The 23,636-nt window shown below is 38.3% G+C and overlaps 1 non-coding gene across 1 annotated transcript; it reads left to right on the top strand.

The window, feature by feature from the left end:
* The first annotated feature begins 22,210 nt into the window (after positions 1-22,210).
* On the top strand, positions 22,211-22,282 carry TRNAN-GUU (transfer RNA asparagine (anticodon GUU)). Its single transcript has one exon. It is a non-coding gene; the product is annotated as a tRNA-Asn (tRNA).
* The last annotated feature ends 1,354 nt before the right edge of the window (positions 22,283-23,636 follow it).

Genomic DNA, 23,636 nt, shown 5'->3' with positions numbered 1-23,636 from the left:
AAGTTTCGAAAGTTTTGAAGGAAGATAATGTGAGATAGAAGATCCACTTGAAGTACAATGCAAAATTCAAGTGTGGGGATGGAGCAGCAGGAGTCGTATACTTTTTATCTATTTGCCGCTGTTATTCATATTATATATTGTTTAGGGTTGGTTAGTCTGGTTACGTACTTTGAATGATTAATATCTATCATGTTGATAAGATGAGTTTTTAGATATTGTTTGTTTTGTTGCCGCTTCCGTTCGTATACAATAAAAAGGAGATACTGGTTGTGATGCACGTTCGGAGATCAAGGTCATTTGTGGAAGAAAACTTTAGTGTCATATTTCACTAGCATACTACCAGCTAAGTTTTTTCCTTTTTTACTTTGTTTTTATGTTTTTAGTTTTTAATTTTTAGCTTTTTTTTTTTTATTTATTTTTGTATTTTTAGGTTTTGTTTTGTTTTGTTCTAAATTTTTGAGTCGTGTTTCCATCCCTGCATTGAGGACAATGCAAATTTTAAGTGTGGGGATAGGAACACATGTTTTTAATCTGTTTTGTTTTCTAGTTATTTAGGTTTAAAAAAAAGTTTTGAAAAATGTCCCTTGATTTTGTTTCTTTTTGCGTTTAAATGGGAGATGAGGATACTTATTAGGAATCGGTTTTTCAAACTACTAATAATAAAATATAATTGAAGAACACGCACTTAACTTGGGATGTGTCGGTAGGCTCAGCCTTGAGAGTGAAAGGGAAGTTTGATAGTTGGTTTTTAAACGATAAAATATGATTTTAGTGGGAAACATGTTAAGTCTGTATAAAATACGAGATGAGAGGTCGAGCCCTACTCAAGCCTCATTTTTAGTTTGATTGTGAAAAGTTAAAAATTTTATAGAAATCTGAATACGTTATCATACAATGCTTGGGTAGGTTTAACGTTAAAGTATGTCATGTAGCCGGTGATATAAACTTAAAACTTGCACTTCTAGTTTTAGTGGTTAACACTTCATAGGTGTATGGTTTTATAGCCTTAAATCCTGTATTGATGGGATGCCTCGGTTTCGGAGACCATGGGTCATTTTACGGTTGTTTATCTGGGTATCTTCAGATATTTAAATAAATAAAAGTTTTTAAGCATAAACCCGCAGTTTACTGCAATCATTACACTCACTTACATCAATTACAGTGAAGTAAAATCTTGATGATCCAGTGATCATCCTGCGGTTAGTCATGCGTGGTCCTCTTACTTGCGTCCCATACCATTAAGAACAGGATCAACTAGAGACACGATGTATGTAAACCGACAGATGGAAACTTGTAAAATCACGGGTGGTAATGGATCCGAGGTGTTGCTTGATAACGGGGGTATGTCATGTAGTGGGGAACACTAGCTAGTTAGTTGAATAATTGAACCTTAATCATATCTAATGGCTGCTTGGTAGACTTTGATGCTTAAACTTAGGTGGATAAACAATATCCTTGATCGTCTTAGCTATTCATGAAAAATGTGCAACAAAGTTTTAATCTACTAATGATGAGGTTTAAGTGAAGTTGGGGTGGTTTGATCCGGTAAAATCTAAAATAAACGGTCTTAACTGTGGGTTCGACTAGATTATATAAATAAAAATAATAATTGAAAAAATGGTTGGGTCTTACTTGTCCCGGTAAAAACAAAGGCATGGGTTTAACTGGACAACAATATCGGTGATCACAGTTTTTGCGTTGTTCTAAATTTTAAGATAAGCTCACATGTTTTTAAGACTGCATTTTTCCGATTCTGATCCCATTACAACTAGACTTTTTCAGGGACGAAAACGATTTAAGTGTGGGAATATTTGATGTGGTATAAATTATATATAAATACTATAAATATTTTCTACATTTTTAATTAATTTTGAGTGGTTTAATTTAACGCTAGTCGAAAATGTTTCATATTCGATTTTAAAGATCTAAAAAAGGAAAGATGAGTTAAATGACGTGAGGTCGAAGACTAACTCAAACTTAAACCAAATACTACTAAATAGATAGCGGTAAGTGGGTATCGAACACGAGGAGTTTGTGGAAAGTGTGTTAATAAGTAGCTCGACGATTAAACTATTATAAATGTAAATGACAAAAAAGTAATTTCCAAGTTGGTTTTAATTTGATTTTATAAACTAAAGTAAACTGAACGAAAGTTGTAAACAAATAACTAAATAAACATTCCTCTCGGGGTTCGGGTTATTGCTCAACACTCTTGTTAACATTCGATGGATAAACCGTAATATCTCGGTTTTGTGCACATGCAATTGTTTGTGATTAATCAAGAACTAAGTACTCGGATTCCTAGAATGTGAGGTTGTTACTTTACAATCAATCAATACTGTTCTTTCTAGTTCTTCCCACTAAATCTCTATTGCCAACGACACCATGAACATATGGCTAAAAGCTAAATAGAAGCAATATGGACAAGTTACAAACAATCACACAAACACAAGATTATACTAACATTGAAATTTAGATAATCAATCCAAGTTTAAGAACAATAAACAAAAGTGTTTTGCAAATAACCTTACATCCCGAGAGAAATACCGAAGAAACTAGCCACCTCATGGCTCGCGAGGTCATTCTTGAATCAAGTATCTTGTTACTAGCAATCCCAAACATAAACATATGAATACAATCCCCCAAAATAGTGTTCTTGTCTTCCACAATCACCTCTAAGCCGGCCTAAGTGAAAAAGTAGTCCAAAAGTCACTCAAAATCGGCCTATTAAAAGACATGCATGTGGGTCTCCGCCCCAGACCGTGGGCCACGGTGTGAACCGTGGTCCACGGTTGTCCAATGCCACAGACCCAGCCAAGCCCGATCGTGGGCCACGGTCTAGACCGTGGTCCACGGTCCACCTCACGGTGCCTAGAAACCTCCACGATACGGTGTACTATGGACCTTTTGTTCCAGTTGGACCGTGGGCCACGGTGGGGCTCGCTTCCATTTTCTTGTTTTCTTCGTATCTCTCTCATTCCAGCTCCGTTTTCTTCACCGTTTTCGCCGTGTTCTCGTAATGTCGCTCTCTAGTTCCTCAAACCTGCAAACACACGAGCAACCGTAGTCAACTAATTCCACGGAATTAACTTAATCCCGTAAGCATATTTATATCTTTTAAATCACTTAGTTGCTTTCCTACGGGTCGCCGGTCACATTCCCACACTTAACCGTTGCTTGTCCCCAAGCAACACTTGAAATCACAATTGCTTTCAAAACACACCACCAAACAAACCACAAGAACGGCTCAGTTAAGGTCCCAAGTCGTACCCTATTCCCACATAATTAGAGGTTTGCACTAGCTACTTGATATTACATTTTAAAACATAGAATTCTAGTCAACCTTAACATGCTTTCGATTTTTACTCACACATAACACACCGTCACTCATTAACTCCCGTGCCGGTGTTCGTTCCATGAATTACAGTAATACTCGATTCTCCTTGCATACGCTTGTACCACCATCAAATCTCCACCTACTCGTGCTTTAACACAAACGCAAATCAAGAGGTCTTAACTTGGTTGTAATGGGGCTAAGTGTAAAGGCATGGAATGGGGAATATTGAAAGTGGCTCAAGTGATCTGACCCGGCTTGTTACATCAAAACTAAATAAACAAAAGAACACACTACTATTTACGCGACTTGTATCACAAACTCAATATACATGACTTTAAACATTGCTTCAATTTTTTTTTATACTATTTTTTTTACTAACATGTTGCATGAACACTTAACTACTACTCTCTATTGATTAAAATCAAAACAACTAGAATTACAAATAAACCTATCAAGCCGGATCGTCTCATAAATACATCGGGGTTTAATCAAATAAAACAAATAGGTCCAATAAAGTTTTCTAAAGGAACTAACCCCCCACCCCTCTCATTACCCACGCTCATATATGTAATTTATGAGGCCCAACCCCCAAAACCCACACTCACATCCGAGACGAGGCTTTAACCTAAGTGCCTCAATCACTTTTGCATTTATGCCAAGATAAGGTCTTGAAGTGCATTGATGGCACAAGTTCTAATGGAGAATAACCATTCCGTCACCGCTCTTTGTTTTCCCCAATACCCAAGTGACTGTGGGCATGTTATGTGATTTGATAAACTGAAAGCATGCTAACCTTGCCTAGAATACTACTCGACCACATTTTTAACATAGCTAAGCAAACTTGATTTTGGGGGAATTATGATTATGAAAGGGGACCAAACTTTGCGCCGCCAATCTTACCACTTTCCGGTGTTTCTCTTTCAATTGTCATCTTTTTCATCAAAAATTTTCATTTTTCTTTTTTTTTTATTTTAATCAAAAGATTCCTCATCCCCACACTTGGGATGCATTGTCCCCAAGGTATGGTTTTGAGAAACTAAAAACACACACAAAAACACCACCTCTTTCCGACCCGCAACACTATTTCAAAAGATTTCATCCTCTTCCCTTCCACCCAAAAACTAAACCGAATACAAAATAAACAACTGTACAACAATATACTTTTACACATGCACCTGGTGTGTTGAGGTCCTCATCAGTAATAAGGAGGCTGCGGGGGCCCGAAGATGGAGGTCATAAAGTCCGAAAATTCACCAAAGTTGAAAGCTCCACTTCCGCCACTGCTGCCTTCTCCCGATGATGGTGGTGGTGCCATCGACTTCATCGGGTCCACCCACATGGAGTGATGCAATGGAGGCTCGGGGTATCGCACAGAGCCGTCGTATGGAGGCAAATATGTGTAATCCACACTTGGTGGATCTGGAACGACCGCTTCACCTGCATGCCATTGTTCGTGCATTCTCCTATTATGGTCATCCATATACCGCATGTTTGATTCGTGCTGACGCGCATAGGTGTGAGCACACAGTTCCTCATCTTATTACGGTCAAGCCTCTCTTTCTCGGCTCGTTCATGATAAGCCCCCATGAAAGATTGGTGGTCGAAAAGCGCCTCGGGACTCCTCCGACTAATTATCGAAAGTGGAGGGCCGATGCCTCTCCACCACCTCGTTAATCGAACCCATGTGAGCCCAATTGTCCCCATATGAAGCATATCCTGAAGAATAATCTCAACCCCTTTGTTGGGATCCACTACCACCAACATTCTCATCACCACCAACCATCTCCATGTCTTCATCGTCACTTCCTTCCTCAATTATTTCCTCCTGGTCTTCACCCGTCTCTTGTTCAACATCCTCCCTTAATACTCTCCATTTCACATCACCATTTTTCAATTGATGGTACCTTTCGCTCTTTGTATATATCCAACCTGGCCCCAACGCATCCAACTTATGTTCCGTAAATATCTTCTTCAACCTAATTGCGCCTGCTGGAATGGCGCCGTGCAACTTCAGTATCGCTGTTATCAATCGGCAGTGAGGGATTAACTTTCTCTTGTTGCTTTCTCTACTCGTCCATATGTTAAGCAAGGCTAAGTAGCGAAAGGAAATTCGCAGCTTGCCATTCATCAAGGCGGCCAAAACATGCATGTCACTGTTTTTTACCACTGAAATGTCACTCCGATGTGGCACCACATTGGATAGACATATTGTCATCAACAATTGGGCTTCAATCCGCAACTCCCTTCTTTTAAAATTCGAGCATGTACCTTTTCCCCCTTTCAACACGGACGAAAATATATTATACCATTGCGGACTTTTGTCCGGATGGTCAAACAAATCTCTGACCGATGGATAGACGTATGAATTTGGTGGCTTGCTGTCGAACTGAGCAATTTGATTGAGTGTCTCGAAAGACATTTCCACCGTCGTTCCACCCACGGTACCGATAAATTTCATCTCCGAACCCTTCCTAAACGGTGGGCACCTCAAGGTAGGTACCCACTCCTCAATTTCCCTATCATAAAGCGTAGTGCTCTCTCCGTCGTAACACTGTAGGGCAGCTTCCCACCCTAATGGTTCAAATTTGTCGAACAAGCCAAACGCTTCAAACCCCGAGTCGGTCACATCCTTCTCACACATGAACCCTTCCAACCTTTCTCTCAAAGTGCTCATCTTATCCTTGAACAATTCCGGTTGCCATTCTAAAGCATAACTCGATAACACCCCACCTTTCCAGTCGGGTTTTAGGATTTCTACTTGCACATGCTCTTGTTCTTCTCGCAACCGTTGTCTTTTAGCTTGGGCAGCCCGACCACTCGTAGATGCCGCCTTTCCTTTCCCTTTTTCCGAATTCCTTCCCATCTTAGTTGATGTTTTAGGATGATAAACAAGTGATTTTTGACAAGCAAACAAGAAACCCCCAAAAAGTTTGAAATTTTCGGGATCCAAATCTTCACACATGGGATAACACTTGAGAATGAGAGGGAATGAGGTTTGTATTGTTAAATCTCACAGAAATACACTCACAATCGAGTTAAGAAACTTGGATTTTGGTTGGTTTTTGAAAGAGGTGTGATGTGAAATTAGGGTTTGAAAGAGAGAGTATGAAGGTGGAGAAGATAGTTGGTGAGTTTTGTGGTTGAAAATGGTTGTAAAAGAATTTTAAAAATTGTTTAAAGCCTTTAAAACCCGTCAAACCGCAGTAGGGGAGCCGCACCGTGGGCCACGGTCTGAACCGTGGTCCACGGTTGACCACAGTCAACAAAGTTGCATAGCCGGACCGTGGGCCACGGTGTGAACCGTGATCCACGGTGATGTTGAACCAGTTTAGACAGAGTGCACCATACCGTGGTGATCTGCCTTGACCGTGGGCTACGGTGACCCGACCGTGGTCCACGGTGGACCTGATAATTTTTTTTTTACGAAACGAAACGAAACAAAACTATCGGTTATATAATGCTTAAAACAAAACGAAAACTAAAAATTACCCTACCCCCTTTGAAAAACCTGAGTTGTCCTCAACACGGTAGAGAAATTCCTAAGAACTTCCCCACACTTGACTCGAACACACTCCCACGAGAGAGGTAATTTTTAAAAACAAATTTAACAATATTTACACCCTACAACATACCTGGGCCTTTATGCGGTGAAACCGTCCGGTGAGCTTAAGAGGAAACTCACCTTGTCATTGTTAAGCATGCTCACATCTTTCCCTTCTAGATATGGTTTGAGATGATGTTCATTCACCACTTGTTTAGCTTGACTTTGCATGTCCTCAATCTCCACATCACAAACTTCCCGACTCTTATGATCACAAACGGGCCCATTCATTTGCTCTTGAGCTTCCCGGGAAACAATTTGAGTCTTGAATTATAAAGCCACACTTTTTGCCCTACCTCAAATGTTTGTTTTCGTATCTTGGCATCATGCACCCTCTTCAATTTTTCTTTGTAATTTGAAGCACATTCATATGCCTTGTCCCGGATTTCCTCCAACTCGTTCAACTTCAACTTCCTTAACTCATAGGCTTCCTTGTAATCCAAATTAACATTCTTGATTGACCATAATGCCTAGTGAGCCAACTCCATTGGCAAATGACACCCCTTTCCATACACCAACCGATATGGAGTAGTACCAATCGGTGTCTTGTATGCCATGCGGTAGGCCCACAATGCATCATCCAACTTAGTCGACCAATCCTTTCTATCAACCCGAACCGTCTTCATTAAAATTTATTTGATTTTGTCGATTCGAAACTTCAACTTGGTCACTTGTTTGAGGATGATAAGGTGTTGCAATTCGGTGATTCACACCATAACGCTTCAACAACTTGCCTAATGCAAAGTTCTTGAAATGCGATCCACCATCGCTTATGATTACCCTAGGAATCCCAAATATTGAGAAGATGTTGGATTGCACAAACTTGCATACCACGGAATGATCATTAGTTCTTGTTGCAACCGCTTCGACCCACTTTGACACGTAATTAATCGCAACAAGAATGTAAAGGTACCCGCATGAGTTTGGAAACGGGCCCATGAAATCTATGCCCCACACATAAAAAATGTCCACAACTAAGATGGGTTGTAAAGGCATTTCATTCTGTTTCGATATACCCCCCATTCGTTGGTAATTTAAACAATGCCGAGCGTATTCACTAGCATCCTTGAAAATCGTCAGCCAATAGAATCCACACATAAGTACTTTGTACCCCGTTTTGGAACCACTAAAATGGCCCCCACATGCCGACGAATGAGCATGTGTCAAAATCTCTTGTACTTCATTCTCGGGCACACATCTTCTTACTACTTGATCCGCTCCAATCTTGAAAAGATCCGGTTCATTCCAACTGTATTGCTTAACTTGGGCCACGAATTGTTGCCTTCTCTTCTTGGACCAATACTCTGGAATCGCACCCGTGGCCAAATAATTGACATATCCGCATACCCAAATTGACCTTGCACCATTACTTGATTTCCATCGCCCCCACTCGAATACCCCTCTTCATACTCTTCATACCCTTCTCTATTATCGACATAACATGGCCCACCGAATGAATGCGGGCCCGACCTAAGACCCGGCAAGGTATGGATGATGGGTGGGTCGTGTGGTAATGTGTATGGTTGACTATAAGGTGGGTTTTGCTAAGATTGGAAAGGTGATTGTTGTTGTGAGTTCAATGATTGTCCTTGAGTGGGCATGAAATTAGTTAAAGGCGGAAGATTAGATGGTGGTTGAAAGATGAACACGGTTGAGGTAGGCTCACTAGTAAGATTTGTAGTGGTGTCAGTTGTTTGACTGTGCGTGCTTGGTGTCCTGGTAGTCTTATTCTCCCTTTGAAGAATCCGATTCTGATGAGCAGATCTTTTGATTTCCAAATCAAAAACTAAATGTGATGAAGACCGAGAGTTTCGCGTATGCATATACCTGTAGATACCTGCACACTAACACAACCCGCATAAAACTGACAATAACAATTAAACAAAAACTACAAAAGTAACACACGTTGCGCACTACTCCCCAGCAACGGCGTCAAAATTTGACGTGAGGTCGAAGACTCACTCAAACTTAAACCAAATACTACTAAATAGATAGCGGTAAGTGGGTTTCGAACACGAGGAGTTTGTGGAAAGTGTGTTAATAAGTAGCTCGACGATTAATCTATTATAAATGTAAATGACGAAAAAGTAATTTCCAAGTTGGTTTTAATTTGATTTTATAAACTAAAGTAAACTAAACGAAAGTTGTAAACGAATAACTAAACAAGCATTCCTCTCGGGGTTCAGGTATTGCTCAACACTATTGTTAACATTCGATTGATAAACCATAATATCTCGGTTTTGTGCACATGCAATTGTTTGTGATTAATCAAGAACTAAGTACTCAGATTCCTAGAATGCAAGGTTGTTACTTAACAATCAATCAATACTATTCTTTCTAGTTCTTCCCACTAAATCTCGATTGCCAACGACACCAAGAACATATGGCTAAATGCTAAATAGAAGCTATATGGACAAGTTACAAACAATCACATAAACACAAGATTATACTAACATTGACATTTAGATAATCAATCCAAGTTTAAGAACAATAAACAAAAGTGTTTTGCAAATAACCTTACATCCCGAGAGAAATACCGAAGAAACTAGCCACTCATGGCTCGCAAGGTCATTCTTGAATCAAGTATCTTGTAACTAGCAATCCTAAACATAAACATATGAATACAATCCCCCAAAATAGTGTTCTTGTCTTCCACAATCACCTCTAAGCCGGCCAAAGTGAAAAAGTGTCCAAAAGTCACTCAAAATCACCCAATTAAAAGACATGCATGTGGGTCTCCGCCCCGGACCGTGGGCCACGGTGTGAACCGTGGTCCACGGTTGTCCAATGCCACAGACCCATCCAAGCCCGACCGTGGGCCACGGTCTGGACCGTATGCCACGGTCCACCCGACGGTGCCTAGAAACCTCCACGGTACGGTGTACTCTAGACCTTTTGTTCCAATTGGACCGTGGGCCACGGTGGAGCTCACTTCCATTTTCTTGTTTTCTTCGTATCTCTCTCGTTCCAGCTCCGTTTTCTTCACCGTTTTCGGCCGTGTTCTCGTAACGTCTCTCTCTAGCTCCTCAAACATGCAAACACATGGACAAACATAGTAAATTAATTCCATAGAATTAACTAAATCCCGTAAGCATATTTAAATCTTTTAAATCACTTAGTTGCTTTCCTACGGGTCGCCTGTCATTAAACACACAAGTAATGCTGTTTGGTCTCATTGAATTATATAAAAGTTCATTGAAAATTAATTAAATTACTCACGCTGTTTTTTTTAAATATATTATCATGGTGGTGAAATAGTTAAAGATGCAAAGACAACATGCTCTCAAATAATTTGTCATATTAATTGTTTTGACTTTTGAGTGGATTTTAAACGTAAATGTTGTTTGCATTGTTTTGAACTAAATGACTAAATTCATGATTGCAGGCCCACTAGGAAAATAAGTCAGTTATGTTAAGACTCATGTGGGGTTGGCCCGAAGAAAGAAAATAGGGTTAAAGTAAAAGGCCAACTTGGAGAAGAAGTTAAGGAGAATTAATATAAATAAAAGTGTCAGGCGGCAATAGAGAGGGGAGGACGCAAGTAATTATTGGGAGCTGTAAGGAGGAATTCGAAACCTGCTGCCGCAAGGAAAAAGAAGAAGAAATTAAAGGAGAAAGCCTTTTGGTTCAACCAGAGAGCGTTAGGGTTCAACACCTACTCATCCAAACATTCTTATTATTCGGTTTGAATTTGTAAATTTCGTCATGAATTTATTGTTTAAACCTATTTACTTTCTTTTGTTCTTGCGTATGGTTGCTGGCTAAACCCTTAGACTGCCTTGGCTTATGATGAACCGACGTTGACGTTTTTTATTTGACTTTGGATTATTTATTATGGGTTTTATTTAGTAAAAGATTTAACTATATTAAATTGATGCATATGGATTCTTAGGATTGTTTGATGAGTTTTATTCCATAGTTTCCTTGATTATTGTTAGTCATATGATAGGTTGCTATTAGATCAATTACTTTGTGTTCTTGATTATTTTATGATTGATTTCATGATAAGATCATAGGAATAATATTGTCAAATAAATCTAAGTGTGCTGCTAACCTAAAATCTGTAAAGTGCTAGGTTATTGATAGATCTTTATTATTTAATCTTGCTAGAGTTAGTTCTTCGTAAGGAGTCCATCTAGGTTTGATTATTTATTATTGTCTATTAAATTAATTAAATATATTAGATTGCCTTTGATTTACGCGCTGTAAAGTAGGATTTCGTAAAAAGGAACTAAGTCATAATTAATTAGGTGACCGTAAGGGAACTTGATTTTTAATACTGGTGTGCGTTAAAACTTATTAGAAACTCATAGGTGTCTTCTTGAGAAGGGTCAGGGGTCCTGTTCGGGTTTTCTTTTAAAGTGTCTATTTTACGATCCCAGTCCTTAACTAAATATTTTCCCGGTTGAATAATAAATTGAAATTTAGGGGATTCTAGCCTAGGTAGTTTTCTCATCATCGTCTTATTTTAAATAAACAAACTTTTTCTTTCATTTAAAGTATTTGTTTTCTTAATTAGTTTTTAATTATAGTATTAAATTAGTATTTTAAATAAAAAAACCCCCTCAAACAAATATAAATTAATAAGTCGTGTCTGTAGTTGAGTCTAATTAGCTAATAAACGTAATTTAGAGAGTCTCGTCGGTTCGATATCCGGATTTACTAGAGTCGATCAGTTCACTTGCCGGTTAGTAGTTTAGTCGAGTTTTAGAGAGTCTAGAGTATTACTTAGTTTTTAATTTTAGATAAATTAGTTGATAATTACTAAACTGCTTTTAGCACATCGTTATCATATTTAGATCTTAGTTTTAGGTTTTGGTTTGAACAGTTTGTAGATCTAGGGTTTTTCAGATTTAATAAGGTCCGATTAACAGGGTTTATGAAGGCGAAATGGTCTTAAAACTTCCAGAACTTTGATTCGGGTCCAAACGAACAAGTGAAAAGTAAAAGGAACATCACAACCAACCATCACAATTCTCAACACCACCAACCATCACAACCTCACCATTGCATAACCAATCCATCATACTACCATTCCAAACAACATCACCACCCATCCTCTCCGACACCCCACCTACCACAATCCTATCACCAAAACCTATAGCCAAAGGGAAGTCATTGACACCTCCAGTATACGTTGATCCGATCCTCGATAGGATCATCGCACTGGAGGAATCAAATGCAAAAAGAGCTGAGCGAGAATGAGTATTGCTTGAGTACATCAAAATTTAAAAGAAAAAGGAACGTGAGGACGCCATGGAGAAAGCTAAATTGGTGACACGTGTTGAAATCCTGGAAGAGCAACGAGAGTTACACTAGTTACACTATGCCTTGATCGAAAATCAGAGGTCATGGATCAATCAACTGCAAACGCGTATCACTCATCAACAGGAACTCCTCAACAATGAAGCATTGGGAAATGCAAATATGAGGGCCGAGCACTCAAAAGTAGTAGATCGAGTGGAAAATCTTGAAAGGAACTTACCTGCTACCACTGTTCTTGAGGCTCGTTTGTTTAAGAAGACTGAGGATGCCACAATCAAATGGGACATTGAGAATGAGGCAACCAACTCTAGGGTATCGATTCTCGAGGGACAATTAGCATCGTCCTCCTCTCTCGGTACACTCGTTGCAGAAAACACACAAATCCGAACCGAGATTGAGTCTATCCGAGCAAAGATTGCTGCCCAAGACCGTCTAAATGAGCTACAGTTGAAGACAAATAAGGAGTTGGTGAGCAAGTACAAAGCTGCCTCAAATCTCATGGGTATGCGTGGTGATGATTTTCATGCTCTGAAGGACAGACTTGATTCTATGTTTGGAAGTTGGAGAAGAATAGGGCAAACTTCAGGGTTATGTGGACCACAACCTACCTCAAGACCAAGCGTGTCCCTGTGAGTTGAACAGGTTGTTGGATCAGAAGAAGAGGCAACTGTGGGTCGGGTTGTACCACAGATTGGCCAAGCAGAAAGCGTTATGGGAACCAGCTTGGGAATGTGTCATGTTGAACAACCACAATCCCAAGCTGGTGGTGATGTTGAAGGTGGAGATGGTGATGATGAAGAAGATAGTGATAATGAGGATGACGAAGAAGTAATGATGTGGATGACAATAACCATGATAGTTTTGATGACGATGATGATGATAATGACGGTGGAGATGGTGGTGATAGCGGAGATGGTGCGACAGGAGGTGGAGGTGGAGGTAACAATCAATTACCTCCACATACTCAAGAAACACATCAAGACCCTGCCGCATATGAGGCCACGAAGAAGGTCAGAGAAGATGAAGTAGGGATAGAAAATTTATATAACGAGTTGTTTCCTGCAGGTAATCTTGCAGGTATCATTGATGAGTTCATTGAAGCTGGAAAAACACTTGAACCTGTTATAACTCATCATGTGGAGGAGGCTGAAGATGACGACTACATCAACTACTCGCCAAATCCAGACACACCACCTACTCAAGTTCAAACTTCCGAAGCCCCTACAGTTGATCCCATCATTGATCCAGCTGCAGACTTGTCTCAGGCACCAAAGAAGAAGAAAAGAAAGACTCATATTGTGACAAGTCGTGCATGTACCCGATCTCTCAACTATCCGTACCACGATGATTCTCTGATCGTATACGCCAGATACGACAGAGAAAATAGTTGTTGGGCCATTCGAAGGTATAGCGGAGATCTCATCTACCTCACCCATAAAGAGCTGCATTCTCTACCAGAGCTTGATATAAATTACATGAGAAAGGCATTGGGTGACGGATAATATGATGAAAACCTAGACGGCTGGGTGACACGTTATCTGAAGCATCAGTCAAAGGTGGGGTATAAGGATTTTGTAGTAAATAAAGGTCGGAAGTTCAAGAACCCAAGGGAGATCAACCCAGATACCGGGGAACCAAGAGTGATGTGGAGGTATAGGGCTCCTAAAGACAGCCACATCATCTATCATGGTGAACCCTATACTCCAAATCTTCTCCGAGATTTCATTGGTTGGGAACTTGACAACACAACATGTGAGGCCGTTATACACTGCAACAATATGCACGAACTTCGTGTATTTGACGAGTATGAGCTGATGGGACTTAGCAAGGAAGACATTCTGAAGCTCTACGACTCACCCCTACCCAAGGTTGAAGACATTGACCGTCAAAACACAGACCGGATAGTTGATGCTTTCAACAAGTTCGTCAAGAGACTTGTTGAGATTCCACTATCCGAGGAAGGCATTCTTGAGTATGACACAGACGGCTTCCAATACTAAAGACTAGAGGGATATTGTTAGGTCCCGTTTTGTTTGTATTAAGTCTTTTGTATTGGAACTTGTATTGGGCTTGTATATGTATTTTATTTCTATGTATGTTTGGGCCCAAGGCCATTGTAAAGAAGCCCATTGGGCCTAATGAATGGAAACAACTTCTCATGCATGCTTCCTATAAATAGGGAAGCATGCCATGATAACAAAAAACTTTTGGTCATTTCTCATTCTCTTATATTTCTCTCTTTCTCTCTAAACAAATGCCGAAATAATCAACACAAGATCCGAGACCAAGGTGACCCAGTTTGATATTCCGCTAGCACCGTGTTTGGTTGATCCAAAATTGTTGTTAGATCCGCCCTTCGGGACCTACAAGCATATCACATTGACATCCAAATACTTGTTAAGTTCAAAGTGGACAAATTATATCTACAATCGACTTTGGGTTCTTGGCATAATAATGTCCAAATAGAAGTGTGATCTAGAACGTTAACAGATAATGTGATTCCATGTTGTAATCTTTCTCACAAAAATAATTTAGTAAACTTAAGTAAATATTTTGATATATAATATTAATTTCATCTTACTCCTATCTTTTGTTTTGTCTTATGTTTCAACTTCAAAATATTATGTATATATTTTCGTTATTTTAAAATATATGAAAATGCCAAAAAGATTTTCATTTATTATTGTGTTCGTACATATTTTATTAAATTTTGTTTTATTCAAAATCATATGTTTTGTTGTCAAGGTCGTTCATGCAAAGTTTGTTGGAAACCTAGGACTTAAACAAATCACTTACAAGTTGAGGGATTGAAATAAAAATTTCAGAGTTATTCTACAAACACTTCAAACGAAGGGCATGCTTTGAAAAAGAAAATTCTTCTTTGACCCTAGAGAGGGTCTATAAAAGAATCTTATTCGCTCTAAGTTTTGTGTAGTTGTACATGGACATGTAGATCAAGATCAAGTCTGCTTGGATGCAGAAACTGAAATTGCAGATGCTGAAGCGCTTAAAAGAAAACAAGAAGTTGAAAGTTGGTGGTAGAACCTAAAAATGAACTGATTGTATCTGAAGTCAAGGAAAGAAACTAGTCGGCTCAAGAAAATCAACAAAAGAAAATTAGATGTCGAGTCTCCCACATCTGATGTTTCTAAAATTTGTTGTTGTCGATCATTCCCAAAAAATAAGATTGAAATTCAAGTCTACAAGACCGTTTTCCAATATCCAATCTCGTTCAATACCCTGGATCAAGACAAGTACTAATTTTTGAAGGAATAAGGACGAAGCAAAGAACTTGACGAAGGTTCCTCGACATACTCAATCCTAGAGGGAGATTGTAGGGCCAATATTCTATATTAGTATTAGAATTGTGTATGTCTTTTAGTTTGCTTTTAGTCGATGTATTATGTACTCGGTACGTTTGGTAAAAATGTAAACTTTGGAGAAATGGAACCACATAAAAAGGTCACTTTACCCATTTCTCCGAACAACTCAACAAAATAACTCTCTTGGAAATAAAAGAGTTCTTTCCCAACTTCACCTGTTCTCTCTTTTATTTTTACAAACTAAGATTCGAAGTGTTATTGGTGATTTTCACTAACCAACAACACGGATTGATCTGAGTAAAGTTGTGAGATCCGTCTACAGAACCTACAATAACAAATATTTAAGCGTCTTCATATATAGGGTATGTTTGGCAAGAAGCTTTTAGGAGCTTTTAGGGGCTTTAAGCTTCAAACTTTTAATAAAAAGCTCAGACTCAATTAAAAACCTTATTTGATTGAAGGAGCTTGAAGCTTTTAGTTCATGAGAAAAAGCTCATTTTTTAAACGCTACTACTACTAGCGTTTGTGAATAAGCTTTTACATTTGAATTTACAAGTTTGGTACTTGAACTTTAATCAACTTTTGTAAATTTATATAATAGTTGCATATTTTACCTTTATTCAAAACTAACTACTCCCATGACTTTTTAAAAGTCCATAACTGTTTCACATGTTAATATTTTTTTAAACAAATTCAATCATAAAAAAGAGCATTTTATTCTCTTTACTTTGAGTATGATATTGTTAAACTTTTTTACCGGTTATGATTGGCAACAAGTCGAGTCAAATGAGCTCGGATCATGTGTAAGACCAAATTAGGGTCGGAACGAGTCGATAAAAAGGGTTAATTTAGCTCGGTTCATGTCGGTACGGTTTTGAGTTGAAAGGGGCCGGGTCAAAACATGTTTAAGATTAAAACGGTGTCGGATCGGAAAGGGTTTCAGATCAAAAGAGGTTGGTTTAAAAAATTATCTATTTGAAATTATTGTATATTTTAGCTTTATTTCTTGATTTTCGCCATCGATTACACGCTTACTGTCTTTGCACGAAGTACACGCCTGCATTCGGGTTATGCGTGCACAAATATCAAGTGAATCACGTACCGACACTGATTATGCGGTTGATGTCAGGCTGCACGGGCGCTCCGCCGCACTGCTCTGGCACCCAATTAGTTTTATTAAAAGGTTCAGCTACTCTGCAAAATACCTAAATATATCTAAAAAGCTCCAGCTACTCTGCCAAACACCTAAATATATCTAAAAAGCTACAGCTAGCAGCTAGCAGCCACCAGCCACCAGCTTCCAGCCACCCACCGGCTTACAGCTAACAACCACCAGCTAGTTTTGACAAACATACCGATAAACTTCCAAAATAGTTGTTTTCTTTTTTATCTTTGTTTCTTTTTCTAAAGATTTTTTCATTTCTTTTCTTTTGTATTTATTTATTTTATAAAATCAAATAGAAATTATAATTCTTTTGCTTATTTATTTGGTTAATCTAATTCATGTTTATTAATATTTTTATATCTAATTCATTTGATTCACTATTCAAGTTATTATTTAAACTTTTAACGAATTTTTTGGAAATCTTAAAATTCGAGTGTTTGTATCGTTAAGTTTAATTAATAAATAAGAAGTTAGGGTTTTTAAAAATTTTCAATTGTAAAAAAGATACAAGTATTTAGTGTCCCACGCGTTAAGTTGGGTTTGTGTGTGAAGGTATACAGCAAAGAAAAAAAATCCCAAAGTGTAGGGCAAACGCTACAATCTCAAATAATGCTTCGTGGCGGGGACCAATGATGACAACACCAAACTGCTTCCGACTATTCATGATATAAAACTTTGAAATTCTATAAAATGTCTTACTTATAATGAATGAAGAACATCATCTTGACTTTGCAAATTAGTTGCAGTGAGAAGCAATTATCGCTCTTTGAAATTTTACATAAGTAAAAAAATCTAAGATTTACAGACCAAAGTATGGACCTTATTCGTCACTACACAACTTCTCAAATCAAACAAAAATCTAGGCTATAATGATAAACATGCGTACAAAGCTTCATGTAGAATAATACTAAATTGCAGTGCTTGAAAAAGGCAGTTTATTAAGAATGCAGGATACACTCCAATATGGGATTTTACGTCACGACCCGCTAGCCCACTATGCATGGCAGACCACCGTAACAACATCGGGCCGCTCGCCACCACGTACGACAGAGCCGACGTCCATACGCCATCGATGTTGCCTGAGTTTCAAAATGGAACCGTAGACAACCCGAAGTCCGCCCGACAACATTTGAAATCGGAGAGGGTACGGTTGTTCGTGAGCGGTGGTGGAGAAAGATCGAGAATCAAAAACCATAGAGTTTATGATGTTTTAGAAAGTAAAGCCTGAGCAAAGATGAATATTGTGTGATTGCATCAAAGATAATAGTCGTTTTGGAGGAAAGCCATTGGAAAGATGCGGGTGGGCGGTGGAAAGCATAATTAATGAAGTAAGGTCTCAGAACTTGCAGCATGCTAGTCACATAGTGTGTAAGGACAACTGATTAATTGGTATTAATATGGTTTAATCAGATTGGAATTTATATGTAATTTTTCAAATATGCATAAATACTAAATTTTATATACTATTTGTTGGAGGTAGCTAGGGTACTAACTCGGTAAAGATAAACCCGCGGGGAAGAACAATCTCCGAGGAGAACATGTAGTTTCACCCTCGAGAAACGTCATCCTCCGCGGAGAGCATTAGACTATCCGCGGGAAGATACATAAGTCTCCCACGTGAGGAACACTTAAGAACTTTCAAAAAAAAAAAAGAAATATAGAGGACTCGTTATAGCCAAGCGCATGCCAGCATGTGATAGGGAAGCAGGAGCCAATCACAGGCCGAGCCCCGTAATATCCATTAACGCACGATGGACTAATGAGATGGTGCCAGTGCGGTACCGGCCCCTGGCGAGGATTTCCGTAGACCAGCTGGACAACCAATCAGGAGTCATTATCATACACAGCCATGAGAATGGAAGGTTCATTGAGTGGACAGCTGGCCCAATCACCCTTCTCCCCTCCCTCGACTATAAATTCAACATGAAGAACAATGGTAAAAGGATACCCGATACTTTCTCATTCTCACTAAATATATCCATCACTTACCATACTGATTCCCACGGCGGAGAGTGGTTACGAGAAGATTCTCTGTTCCCCTTCTCATAACGAGCTCATGGTGTTTTGTGGTGCAGGTTGATTGCCATCGGCGATTGGAATAGTTATCGTTAGCTGCACCGGAAAATACCTATCTAAGCCTACCCTGGGTTAGATTAGGTGTCAATCCTTACTTGGGTGAGACATTAAGCTAAGCCTACTAAGGGTTAGACTAGTGTTTTTTCATTAGTGCCATCCATACCGGCTAGAAAAGATCTGAAAAACTATTCTAACCGTTATGAGCTCCACCCGTCTGCCTCCGTCAACGCCGCAGTCTTCCAACCTCACAGGACCCATCCAGAATGGGTCCCCAGAAGGAAGCAGGTGACAAAGTGAGGATTATATCGAAATAGAATGACCACAGCAAGACTTATCGTCTTGGTTCACCGAAGCAAAGGCTAACAGGCAAAAACGTCCCACAATAGTGGAAGACGAAGAAGAGGACCCGGTGATGTGGTTAAATAGAGAACAAGAAAAAGTCAATGTAGAGTATGGGTGAGCAAATTAACCATTGTTAACCATTAACCGAACCATAACCGACAAAACTGAACCGATTTTAACCGATAACCGACATAGCCAACGAGTCGGTCTAAAGATTTTTGAAAACCGCCAAATGTGCGGGTCAGTTTTGGTTCTTGATAATATCAAATCCGCCATAACTGAACCGCCCCGTTTATTATACTATGAATCAACAAACATGTTTGGGAATTGAGATTAGTGCCATAGTTAGAGACATTTATTTGACTCTTTGGCTTTAATTCCTCTTAGTAGCATATCTCAACAAACTTCATAAATTTGGCCAATAATATTATAGTGGTGGCTTCTAATTGATATCTCAACAAGCTATAATGAGCCGAGTATAAAAACTTTACAAATATAGTTTGAACCGCATAGATTAGGTAATTTCTCTTATTACTTTGGTAGCATATCTCAATTCTCAACAAACTCTCATCGTTTGAAACTTTGAATATATCACTAAATCAATTATATATATATATATATATATATATAAGAGATTGAACTATTTCAGTATCAGTATATTAATCAAACAATGACCCATTCATAATAGAAATCCCGTCATCGACTTCACTGTTATAGACGGCAAACATCTAATTGTTGAAGATAGTGACCGATTTTACGGTATGTTAATTTCTCATTTAATTTCATTCTTGTTCTTAAGTCCACATGTTTCAATCTTGTTCTTTTCTTAGTTGATATATATTGAATTCATTCTTAGGGTTACCCTTTTTGTAATATTGATTTCATTCTTAAACTAACTGTGTTTATACAAATACAATTGTGAGCCTGATTCTAAATTTATATTATCTTGTTGGTTTTTAATTTTCTATTTTTTATTATTGTAGATGGAAACACCGGTTATAAATGTTGATGAAGAAAACACGAGTGAGCCTGTTGTCGATGTTAATAAAGAAACTGTCAAGGAAAAGCAACACGGTAAAGGTAAAAAATCCTTTGTATGGAACCATTTTACTATAGATAAGGTTTCGGGTAACGCTAGATGTCCTTATTGTAAAACATTAATGACGTACAAGTCAAAAAAGGATGGCACGAGTGCTATGGGATATCATTTAAATCATGTTTTTCTAACATCGCCGCTTTGTAAGAAAGTAGATAATAAACAAACTATCCTAAGCTTTAAGCCTAAAAGTTCAAGTGAAAGTAGTTAAAGTCTTACTTCTTATAAATTTGACCAAGAGAATCGTACGAAGCTACTTGCTCTAATGTATATTAAGGATAACAAGCCCTTTAGTATAGTAGAAGATGAGGGACTTAGGGAATTTGTATGGGTTTAAACCCGTTGTTTAAGTTTCCATCTAGATGGTCAGTGGCTAGACGTTGTTGGTCAATATTTGTGAAGAGGAGAGAAAAAAACTAAAGAATATGTTGAAAGATCAAACTATATCACTCACTACAGACACATGGACGTCTGTTCAAAACTATAATTATATGTGTCTTACAGCACATTGGGTCGATGATGATTGAGTTCTAAGGAAGAAAATTATAAACTTTGGTCAAATTTCAAATCAGAAAGGTGAGACAATAGGAAGGTTAGCTTATAAATGTTTAAAAAGTTGGGGCATTAATAAGATTTTTATGGTCACTGTAGATAATGCTTCATCAAATGATGGAACAATTAGATAATTAAGAAAAATGCTTAAGGGTCCACATTCTAATTTGGATTGCAAATACTTGCACTTAATATGTAATGGCCATATAATAAATCTTGTGGTCAAAGATGGTTTAAAAGAGCAAGACAATTGGTGTATGGTAAGGTATTTAAGATCATCCCCATCCTGGTATCAAAGTTTTCAAGAAAGTGTTGATAAATAAAAAGATGTTTGTAAAAGGAAACCGTGTCTCGACGTTGAAACTTAACGGAATTCGACATTCCTAATGTTGGAGATTGCGATTATTTATGAAAACTTGTTTGAAAGGTATACTTTGTTTAAGGATTCTATATGTTTTTTTTATCTTTTACTTATAATCTATATATTGTCTTAACATGTTATATTTTTTTTAGACTTCAAGATGTAGATTACAATTATAGATATCACACCCCAAATCCGGGCTTAGGCATGTGACCAATAGTTGGTACCTATTTTGTAAATATATCAGAGTTGCGGGGTATTAGCGGAAGTCTTTGAAAAATAATAATTTAATTTGAAAATCTCTTGGATAGTAAATATCCAAGTATTTAGTTTACAAACCTTGTTTATTCTTGATTTTAATTATTTAAAACTGACCCATCTCCATCTGCGAACATCTAACTTCATTAATGACTTTTATGCCTTGCTATCTGTACTATGCTTGCTTTCCTATAATGTGGGGAAAAATACGTCAGCGATATGCTGGTGAATCGTTGACTCTAAAAGCGTTTAAATAACAATTATAATACGAATATAGATTTCTCAACATATCCCAGCAGATATATTGCTATACCCGGTATTTGTAACACTGCCCTCGGCTCCTTCTTCTCCTTCTTCCATAACGTGAGCTCGGAGAAGAAAGAGATAGGAGGGTCCTATGGAGAATGTGGTCAGAAATCCATAATAGAGTCCGACCACAACGACCGAATTGATTATCTTCATGCATAAGGATACTAGATTACCTAGTAGAAAAGATTTCAAAATCATCACAAACCTCCCTTTTTCTTTTCTATTGCAATTTCTGGATTATTATATGATGATTTTGAAACTTTCCATATATAGAAAAGAAATAGAAAGAGATAGACTAGAAATGACATCTGTTATGTGAATGACACCAAAAGTATATTAAATGAATGGAATTGGGATATGGATGGTATATAATGAAATAGAGCCACTTTTAGGTTCCCTATGAAATGAGGCATGGAGGGGAGCCACTACGAAGAAGTTCCGGGAGTTACGAAGGAAGCTTCGAGCTCATATTGGTCATGGGTTGAGAACGGGAATGGAACTCTATGAGATCGAATCTCCCGTTGTTCCTCAGTAGCTCAGTGGTAGAGCGGTCGGCTGTTAACCGATTGGTCGTAGGTTCGAATCCTACTTGAGAAGATTTGAAAATCGCCGTCAACACCCCGGTGTAGGTCCGGGATACTCCTTTGTTCCATAGCCACGTAGCCTATTCCGGAGGACAAGATATGACTGTTAGCCCACGGCCACGTAGCCTTTGATTGTTTAGGCTGGACAGTTATGTTTGGATCTATACACATGCGTATTCGGTCTGAGTTGTTTTGTTCTCTAATTTGTATTATAAAGTTTTAGAGACCATGTACTCTCATGCAAATAATTGACTGACCCAATAAGACAAACAACATGTTTATCTTATAGAGTATAAATATGTTTGACTATTTATAAAGGTTTAACGTATTCATGTTATAAAAGGTTGAACGTATTCACCTGTGATTGTGATTGCCTGTCGGAATGATGTGGTGATCTCGTTTGCAAACCTTTATGAATGAATGATGATTGACCTATAAAATAGGTTTTTATAACTACCTGGACCGTCTCTTGATCCAGCTACAGACCTTTAGTCTAGTTTTGATAGCTTTAAACCTTGACTTGATCATTTGTTTGAATAAAATATTTAGACCCGTAGTCTTTTCATTTGTTTACAAATCATGTGTTGAGTTTCTTTTTCATGTAGAAACATCTATTGATAGGTTTCTTCTTCAAGAAGATACATTGAATAGCTATAACCCTGATATGTAAAATCTTACGTTTCTTAATCACGAAGAAACATAATCTTAACTATAACATGTGAATGTTATATTTCTTAATCATAAAAAAATATTATTTTTGACTATATCCTTTGTATGTGAATGCTTACGTTTCTTAAGCATGAAGAAACATTAATTTGATCATAACTTTCTATTTATGAAAAGTTATATTATTGCATAAATATGATCAAGGTTTGGCTATAGCCCCGACTATGGTCTAAGCCAAATATAATAATAAAATAATATTTAGGCAGAACCCCTACCTTACGTGGGTATATGGAGTTTATATGCCTAAGCTTGTACGGCCAGTACTTCTATTCTCTATCGCCTATCGAGGCTCAAATCGTCGGAACTTCGAGGCTTGGAACGCACTACGAGGTTCAGCCCGCAAAACGATGCAAAACGTGTGAGTTGTGATGTGTCGAACACCCCTCTATTTATAGCCGAAATTCCGCATCTTCGCGTATCGCGAAGATGCAAGCCGTGTCGGTTCGCGTATCGCGAAGGTGCTCTAGGTTTGCCGAGTCAGCAGTAGGGTTGCCACGTGTCACCAGGTGCTGCCACGTGTCCCAATGTGTCACACATGCAGACGTGCAACTTCGCGTATTGCGAAGATGTCTGCTTTGCAATTTCGCGTATCGCGAAGACGCAAGTTTCAAATTTCTATTTTCAGTCCTTGTACTATCCAA

Source organism: Bidens hawaiensis, unplaced genomic scaffold (genome assembly GCF_021521415.1).
Source record: "Bidens hawaiensis isolate Kalapana, Puna unplaced genomic scaffold, B.hawaiensis_p1.1 tig00018965_1, whole genome shotgun sequence".
NCBI lineage: Eukaryota > Viridiplantae > Streptophyta > Magnoliopsida > Asterales > Asteraceae > Bidens > Bidens hawaiensis.
This window is presented reverse-complemented; position numbering and strand designations above follow the sequence as displayed.